Consider the following 9,607-nt stretch of genomic DNA (forward strand, 5'->3'; position numbering starts at 1 on the left):
TTAAGCTGCCCCTGATGGTTACCACATACCGTCACTCTGCTGTGTTAATTATGACTGTACACTGGATCAAATTAAATAACATATTTCTGTCTATACTTTTGTGTGATGCTTAAATTATGACTGGAAAAAAAAAGCTCTTAAATATGTCACATTGTAGATGTAAATGACAAATGTTTTAATTAAGCTTGCGAAGTATCTAAAATATTTTTCTGTCAATGATCAGTCAAATATTTTCAGATTTTGTCCAGTCAGCGTTTTGACTCGTAATTGGGTTTTGTATATGCATGTTGCCGTTTGCCGGTACAGAAACAATTTTAGTAGTAATACAGAATAAACATAGCCGGCTCCAAAAGTAACATGGCAGCGGTAAGTTTCCAACTAAATATTGCCGTTTTTTCCCACCACCTAAAGCGCACAACCCAGCCAGAGGCACCGCTATCCAGATGAATGACGAGTGACAGGTTTTTGATAATGACGCTCCAGAGACCCCCTTTCCTGCGCTGAGGCGTGACGTAGCACCGGTTGTGTCTAGAAGGTAACCCTCACTGCAAAAAAATAAATAAATCATATCTGTTTAGTGAGCGATTTCAACGTTTGTGGATCTATTGATCGTTTCCACAGAGGCTAATAAACCCCTGTTTGCCCTTTCTGTGGGAACTCTGGAGGAGTCTCCAGTCTGTCTCAATGCTCCACTCTCCTGTGTTAATGCTGACTCTATGACTGCATTGTGTCGAGGTGTGTTATCGTTGAATGGTTTCTATCGACACAGTTGTGTTGCATGTCAAGTGCTTTTATTTCTCTCACACTTTTTAGATGTGTGGCCTCAGTGACGTCTGGGGAGAAGTTATAAAAGGCATCGCTGAGCTGATTACCTGTGATTTACAATTCACTAGAATATCATCATCTTTGATGTCCAGATCTGCAGAATATCTGAAGCTGACATTACAGCCAATTAAAGGAGCTCAATTTCTTCTTTGTTGTTTCTTTAGAAAAGACACGAGGTGGTGGTGACGGAGCAGCAGACTTGATGGAGACGAGGTCTTCAAGGTGAGGAGAGCTGGACCCGAAAAACACGAGCGTCTGTAAAAAGCTGGAAACTGCAGCAGTCAAATGGCAGGATGGTTTTATTTGAGTGATTGTCTGTAATTAGTTTGCTCTGCGTCTGTGTCCTCTTGTAGAGGAGCAGCTGGAGAACCTCAGGGAGGCTCATCACACATCCAAGACAGGAAGCTGGACCAGCTCAAGGTAAGGGAACACCTGTCAATCAAAATGCTGCTGCTGTTTTAGTAAGTACAGTAACAATTGGATTATAGTATGTAAAAAAATCATAAAACGGTCGGTCTAAAAAATATGACAGCATAGAATGCAATACAAATATTATTAAAATACCCTGAAAATGTATGTCATGTTAAAGTACAGTATGTCATATTTTAATATATCATCAAAATATTTGTGTAGTTTGTTGTAAAAAGTCATAAAATGTCTTTGTAGTATAATATAGATACATAGTTCATTCAAAGTATTTTAAAAGTCACAGTATAGTTTGTCATGAAAATGTACGAATACAATTTGCACTCATGATAACGTTGTATTTATTGTTGCAGTAGTAATAATAATACATGTATGTGATGCATTCTCTAACGTTGTCCTTCTCTTCTTCTCTCCTCAGATGAGTGCAGACTTTCCAGACCAGACCAGACCAGAGGACGACGGGGTTTCTTCTCTTCACCGCACAGCAGCAGAAGAAGACGTGGGTCTTCTTCTGCTGCTGTGCGGTTACTCTGAGATCTAAAATAGAGAGTGGGGGGTGGAACAAATTTTCAAAATTTGCTGTGCAGCTAAATTTTTGAATAAAAACATTTACATAACCCTCGCCGGTCATTTCTCTGAAAACCCAGGAGGAGCCGGACGTCTCGACTCCCGGGTAGTGGACATTGATGTCTTCACATAGGTGGGGAGCGAACCCGGGTCAGCGCGATCCAAACCGGGAACCGTGTAAACGCACCATCATGTCACTCACGCTTTGCACGCTTTGAACGCTACATTTGACTTCTTCCTTTGGCTGTTGGACCTCAAAAGTTACTGCACCACATAAGGCTTGAACCCACAACCTCCTGTCTTCTAAGCAGTCGTCTATCACCACGAGCTATCTGATCTGATGCACATACCTGGCTCATTGCATCTTTGTCTCCTCTGTTTTGACTGGTTGACCTTAAGATGTAACGCATTACTGAAGCTACAAACTCATAACCTCCAGTCACTCATAACCCAGCCTCACGTATGTCAAGTGGTACATCTTCATACAATATTTAACTTCCTCATCTTGGGTGTTGGACCTTAAAATTCACCGCACCACGGGATGGAGCCCACAACCTCCAGACTCCTGATCGGTCCTCTATCACCCTGAGCCATCGGATCTGACACGCTGAGCTGCTGCAGCGTCACACATCCTCCTGCAAAAATAAACCATCACTCTTCTCTGTGAAGCTCCTTCAGTTTTGTTGTTAGTGTTTCAAATGTGTGGAGGAAACAGACTGGACCTTCCTGAAACACAGTTGGGGTTTCATCCTTTCACCTCATGTTGTCACGCATCACTAGTGACAGCACTTTCACTCAAAAATCACTGCACCTCACAAGGAGCGAACTCATGACCTCAGGTCTTCTGAGCAGTCTGCTAACTGACTGAGCTATTTGGTCACACCGCCTTCACTCAGCTCTGAAACACAGAAAACCTCTGGAACAAAACTAACATTCAAGCTCCTTCACAACAACGAGAGATTGTTCTGCACATTTACAAATAAAACATCAGATCACATTATGAATCGTCTTCAGCTCTGGTGTCTCTGATCGGTCGTGGAAGCAGACCGGACCTTCCTGGACCAGAGATGGATTTGAACCCTTCTCCTCAGGGCGCCACACGTCACTCGCTGTCAGCTGCTGATCTCGGTGAGCTGTCCCTGAAGCACCAGGCCGCACATCTGTTCTGGGATTTGTTCTCCACACTGCTGCTACGTTATCTTCTGAAAATCACATTCCCAGCCCGCGAGTCGAGAACCGAGCAACATGTGAAAAACGAAATCCAACCCGCTTGACCACCTATGACGCTTTTCGACATTAATTCCCAGCCCGCGAGTCGAGAACCGAGCAACATGTGAAAAACAAAATCCAACCCGCTTGACCACCTATGACGCTTTTCGACATTAATTCCCAGCCCGCGAGTCGAGAACCAAGCAACATGTGAAAAACGGAATCCAACCCGCTTGATCACCTATGACGCTTTTCGACATGTTATACGATGACTTTTATGAGACTTTTTTCGACATTAATTCCCAGCCCGCCAGTCGAGAACCGGCCGCATGAAAAACCAGGAATCCAACCCGCTTGACCATCTATGACGTTTTGAACCCTAACCCTAACCTGTACTAAGTACACAATGTAAAACATGCAACAATGTAAAGAAACACAAGGTTTGATAAGATGCAACATTATATACACAGTTAGTAAGAATTATTTAATAAATAATTTAGAATAAATATTTTAATATAATTATTATATATTAATATATATATATTATATATTATATATTATATATTATATATTATATATTATATATTATTATATATTAATATTGGATGTTTACGACATATTACACTGTAAGTTCAGTAAACTTACTATAGTGTACTTAGTACAGGTTAGGGTTAGGGTTTAGGTTACGATGACTTTCATGAGACTTTTCAACATTCACAATTTCATAACAATTGAGAACCGGCCGCTATCTATGACGTTTGAACCCTAACCTAAACCCTAACCCTAACCTGTACTAAGTACACTATAGTAAGTTTACTGAACTTACAGTGTAATATGTCGTAAACATCCAATATTAATATCTAAATAATTATATTAAAATATTTATTCTAAATTATTTATTAAATAATTCTTACTAACTGTGTATATAATGTTGCATCTTATCAAACCTTGTGTTTCTTTACATTGTTGCATGTTTTACATTGTGTACTTAGTACAGGTTAGGGTTAGGGTTCAAAACGTCATAGATGGTCAAGCGGGTTGGATTCCTGGTTTTTCATGCGGCCGGTTCTCGACTGGCGGGCTGGGAATTAATGTCGAAAAAAGTCTCATAAAAGTCATCGTATAACATGTTGAAAAGCGTCATAGGTGGTCAAGCGGGTTGGATTACGTTTTTCACATGTTGCTTGGTTCTCGACTCGCGGGCTGGGAATTAATGTCGAAAAGCGTCATAGGTGGTCAAGCGGGTTGGATTCCGTTTTTCACATGTTGCTCGGTTCTCGACTCGCGGGCTGGGAATTAATGTCGAAAAGCGTCATAGGTGATCAAGCGGGTTGGATTCCGTTTTAAACATGTTGCTGGGTTCTCGACTCGCGGGCTGGGAATTAATGTCGAAAAGCGTCATAGGTGGTCAAGCGGGTTGGATTCCGTTTTTCACATGTTGCTCGGTTCTCGACTCGCGGGCTGGGAATTAATGTCGAAAAGCGTCATAGGTGATCAAGCGGGTTGGATTCCGTTTTAAACATGTTGCTGGGTTCTCGACTCGCGGGCTGGGAATTAATGTCGAAAAGCGTCATAGGTGGTCAAGCGGGTTGGATTCCTGGTTTTTCATGCGGCCGGTTCTCGACTGGCGGGCTGGGAATTAATATCGAAAAAAGTCTCCTAAAATTCATCGTATAACATGTTGAAAAGCGTCATAGGTGGTCAAGCGGGTTGGATTTCGTTTTTCACATGTTGCTCGGTTCTCGACTCGCGGGCTGGGAATGTGATTGTCAGAAGATAACACAGCAGCAGTGTGGAGAACAAATCCCAGAACAGATGTGCGGGCCTGGTGCTTCGGGGACAGCTCACCGAGATCAGCAGCTGACAGCGAGTGACGCGCGGCGCCCTGAGGAGAAGGGTTCAAATCCATCTCTGGTCCAGGAAGGTCCGGTCTGCTTCCACGGCCGATCAGAGACACCAGAGCTGAAGACGATTCATAATGTGATCTGATGTTTTATTTGTAAATGTGCAGAACAATCTCTCGTTGTTGTAAAGGAGCTTGAATGTTAGTTTTGTTCCAGAGGCTTTCTGTGTTTCAGAGCTGAGTGAAGGCGGTGTGACCAAATAGCTCAGTCAGTTAGCAGACTGCTCAGAAGACCTGAGGTCATGAGTTCGCTCCTTGTGAGGTGCAGTGTTTTTTGAGTGAAAGTGCTGACACTAGTGATGCGTGACAACATGAGGTGAAAGGATGAAACCCCAACTGTGTTTCAGGAAGGTCCAGTCTGTTTCCTCCACACATTTGAAACACTAACAACAAAACTGAAGGAGCTTCACAGAGAAGAGTGATGGTTTATTGTTGCAGGAGGATGTGTGACGCTGCAGCAGCTCAGCGTGTCAGATCCGATGGCTCAGGGTGATAGAGGACCGATCAGGAGTCTGGAGGTTGTGGGCTCCATCCCGTGGTGCGGTGAATTTTAAGGTCCAACACCCAAGATGAGGAAGTTAAATATTGTATGAAGATGTACGACTTGACATACGTGAGGCTGGGTTATGAGTGACTGGAGGTTATGAGTTTGTACCTTCAGTAATGCGTTACATCTTAAGGTCAACCAGTCAAAACAGAGGAGACAAAGATGCAATGAGCCAGACACGAGCATCAGATCAGATAGCTCGTGGTGATAGACGACTGCTTAGAAGACAGGAGGTTGTGGGTTCAATCCTTATGTGGTGCAGTAACTTTTGAGGTCCAACAGCCAAAGGAAGAAGTCAAATGTAGCGAGAGAAGAGTTCAAAGCGTGAGTGACATGATGGTGCGTTTACACGGTTCCCGGTTTGGATCGCGCTGACCCGGGTTCGCTCCCCACCTATGTGAAGACATCAATGTCCACTACCCGGGAGTCGAGACGTCCGTCTCCTCCTGGGTTTTCAGAGAAATGACCGGCGAGGGTTATGTAAATGTTTTTATTCAAAAATTTAGCTGCACAGCAAATTTTGAAAATTTGTTCCACCCCCCACTCTCTATTTCAGATCTCAGAGTAACCGCACAGCAGCAGAAGAAGACCCACGTCTTCTTCTGCTGCTGTGCAGTGAAGAGAAGAAACCCCGTCGTCCTCTGGTCTGGTCTGGTCTGGTCTGGTCTGGAAAGTCTGCACTCATCTGAGGAGAGAAGAAGCGAAGGACAACGTTAGAGAATGCATCACATACATGTATTATTATTACTGCAACAATAAATACAACAACGTTTTCATGAGTGCAAACTATATTAGTACATTTTCATGACAAACTATACTGATGTGTTTATGGCATACTTTACTTGCTGAAACAATAATCACAGTATTAAGACAACATTTTGATTCACTGGTGTTCCCTTACTTTGACTTGGTCCAGCTTCCTCTGTCTGAGATCTCGGACGGCTGAGCTGCTTCTCATGAGCCTCCCTGAGGTTCTCCAGCTGCTCCGCTGGCGTTTTCTGAAGGACAGAGATGCAAACAAAACACATTACAGACACACAACCATTCACATACAAGTATCATGTCATTTGCAGTTTCCAGATGTGGAAGAACGGTGGTGTTTTTGGGGCCCGTCTCTCACCTTGAACACTTTGTCTCCATCCTGTCTGCTGCTCCTCCCCCACCGCCTTTTGTCTTTTCTCTGAGAACCAACAAAGAAGAAAATGAGCTCCTTAAATGTGCTGTAATATCATCTTCAGTTATTCTGAGGAGACATCAGAGATAATGATATTCACACTGAACGTCCATTACAGATCATATCAACAAGTTCATGAAGCTAAAGAGGCCACTACATTTAAAATATTTCTTATGCCGTCAATATTCAACATTCAACACAATGCAGCTGGTAATGAGAAAATAAATACCCTACCTCAGAGCTGTAACACAGAGACGATGTTCTCTCAGTTGCTCTTCATCACGTCTTCTTCCCAGATGTCATTGAGGCCAAACATCTAAAAGTGTGAGACAAATAAAAGCACTGAAAAGCAACACATTCATGGGTAAAATGACAGAGAAATGCAGGATTTGGACAAACCTGAAGACTCCTCCAGAGTTCCCACAGACCGAGTCAACACCAGACCTCCTGGAAGCGTCTACGATGAAACTGAATAAATAAAGTCCTTCATTCATTTCAAGTTGAACCATGTCACAAACATTCAAACAGACCTTGTTGTAGGAAATAAAGAGTGGATATTTGCACTGATAAATTATCTTTCAGTTCATTTTGTCGTTAACTATTTTAAATAATTCGAATCAAATTAAGTCAAGAAATATGTCGTAGAAGATCTTACTGGAAAGTGGACGTGACTGTTCTTTGAGCTTGACTTTTAACTACAAAATCACCAAAGTTGTTTCCAACTTCTTCTGTGATCAGTGGGCACATGTATCACTCAGTATCAATAAATATGATAGTCAAACAATACAATGTGTAATTTATGTAACAAGCAGCTTCATCACTCAGGAAAAAATGATGATGTATCGTCAGTCTTTTTTTATTTCACTCATAAATTAACTTTCAAAACAAACCGGAAACCGAGTAGACAGGATCATCACATCCGGATGTAGTTCAAGCGCATGTGCGCTAACTTCATTGCATCACAGGTGGCGTTGATTTCCTTTGACAATAACAGTAGGAAAACTGAATAAAATCGATATAAAACGCCATGTTTAATAATCTCTTGTTTACGTCTCGCATGATTCAGGTGAATTTGACCGCTGCGTCATTCATTTATTCACCCCAAACAGGCAAAGTACCAACTGTAGAGACGTTAGCATAGGTTAGCTTTAGGCTAGCTACAAATGAAGCTACCTGTCCGTGTTTGTTTGTGTCCGTTCAGCCTCTGACTAAATAACCCAAAAATGACAGAATAACTCACAATGAACTCCAGTTATCCATGTTGTTTCCTTCCTCTCCTGTTTCACTTCATCCTCCATAAGTCTCTGTGGAGCAGGTTCAGGAGGACTCGAGAACTTCTCCCGTGTGAGGATCCACTCAAGTTGTTGTCACTCGTGTGCGCATGCGTCATCGGGTCAGAGTTCACCGGTGAGAGGGAAGTAGAGCCTCATGTCAAATAGTGATATATTCCCAACACAATACCCCAAATGTATTTAATACATTAGTACATCATCACAATTATTCTCTTTCTATCGATTAAATGTCAGATTGAATTATCATTTAGGCCTACAGCAACTAAAAATACCACGTGCTTGATTATAAAATACCTTTTTAGGTAAATTATCTGTCACAAGAAATATACTTGTATGACTCAAAGTAATATATTACTGTTACAGGACAATTATACAGTAAGGGGTTTTCTATTCTAATTCATTTTATGACGCTTTTCAACATGTTATACGATGACTTTCATGAGACATTTTTCGACATTAATTTCCAGTCGAGAACCGGCCGTATGAAAAACCAGGAATCCAAACCGCTTGACTATCTATGACGTTTTGAACCCTAACCTGTACTAAGTTCAGTAAACTTAGTATAGTAAACAGTATAGTATGTTGTAAACATCCAATATTAATTTCTAAATAATTATGTTGAAATATTTATTCTAAATTATTTATTAAATAATTCTTATTAACTGTGTATATAATGTTGTATCTTATCAAACCTTGTGTTTCTTTACATTTCCGTAAAAAATGTAAAAAGTAGAGTTAATTTAGAAAAAAGTCTCTTAAAGTCATCGTATAACATGTTGAAAAGCGGGTTGGATTTCGTTTTTCACATGTTGGTCGGTTCTCGACTCGCGGGCTGGGAATGTGATTGTCAGAAGATAACGTAGCAGCAGTGTGCAGAACAAATCCCAGAACAGATGTGCGGGCCTGGTGCTTCAGGGACAGCTCACCGAGATCAGCAGCTGACAGCGAGTGACACGTGGCGCCCTGAGGAGAAGGGTTCAAATCCGTCTCCTCCTGGGTTTTCAGAGAAATGACCGGCGAGGGTTATGTAAATGTTTTTATTAAAAAATTTAGCTGCACAGCAAACTTTGAAAATTTGTTCCACCCCCCACTCTCTATTTTAGATCTCAGAGTAACAGCACAGCAGCAGAAGAAGACCCACGTCTTCTTCTGCTGCTGTGCGGTGAAGAGAAGAAACCCCGTCGTCCTCTGGTCTGGTCTGGTCTGGAAAGTCTGCACTCATCTGAGGAGAGAAGAAGAGAAGGACAACGTTAGAGAATGCATCACATACATGTATTATTATTACTACTGCAACAATAAATACAACGTTATCATGAGTGCAAATTGTATTCGTACATTTTCATGACAAACTATACTGTGACTTTTTAAATACTTTGAATGAACTATGTATCTATATTATACTACAAAGACATTTTATGACTTTCTATAACAAACTACACTAATATTTTGATGATATATTAAAATATGACATACTGTACTTTAACATGACATACATTTTCAGGGTATTTTAATAATATTTGTATTGCATTCTATGCTGTCATATTTTTTAGACCGACCGTTTTATGATTTTTTTACATACTATAATCCAATTGTTACTGTACTTACTAAAACAGCAGCAGCATTTTGATTGACAGGTGTTCCCTTACCTTGAGCTGGTCCAGCTT

At 41.4% G+C, this 9,607-nt stretch overlaps 2 long non-coding RNA genes across 3 annotated transcripts; one reads left to right on the forward strand and one right to left on the reverse strand.

Annotated features, from left to right (window-relative positions):
- Window positions 1–931: 931 nt before the first annotated feature.
- LOC306797102 lies at window positions 932–1,715 on the forward strand. The gene is made up of 3 exons (XR_013773098.1): window positions 932–1,047; window positions 1,179–1,245; window positions 1,670–1,715. It is a non-coding gene; the product is annotated as an uncharacterized lncRNA (long non-coding RNA).
- Window positions 1,716–5,669: 3,954 nt separating this feature from the next.
- Window positions 5,670–8,018, reverse strand: LOC306797364. 2 transcript variants are annotated; one of them, XR_013773119.1, is made up of 6 exons: window positions 7,892–8,018; window positions 7,051–7,119; window positions 6,886–6,967; window positions 6,598–6,657; window positions 6,379–6,475; window positions 5,670–6,162 (listed from the first exon to the last, which is right to left on the reverse strand). It is a non-coding gene; the product is annotated as an uncharacterized lncRNA (long non-coding RNA). The 2 variants fall into 2 exon arrangements; XR_013773120.1 differs by having other exon boundaries at window positions 7,051–7,108; window positions 7,892–8,009.
- Window positions 8,019–9,607: the final 1,589 nt, after the last annotated feature.

The sequence above is a fragment of the Melanostigma gelatinosum genome (assembly GCF_949748355.1).
Source record: "Melanostigma gelatinosum genome assembly, chromosome: 24".
Classification (NCBI taxonomy): domain Eukaryota; kingdom Metazoa; phylum Chordata; class Actinopteri; order Perciformes; family Zoarcidae; genus Melanostigma; species Melanostigma gelatinosum.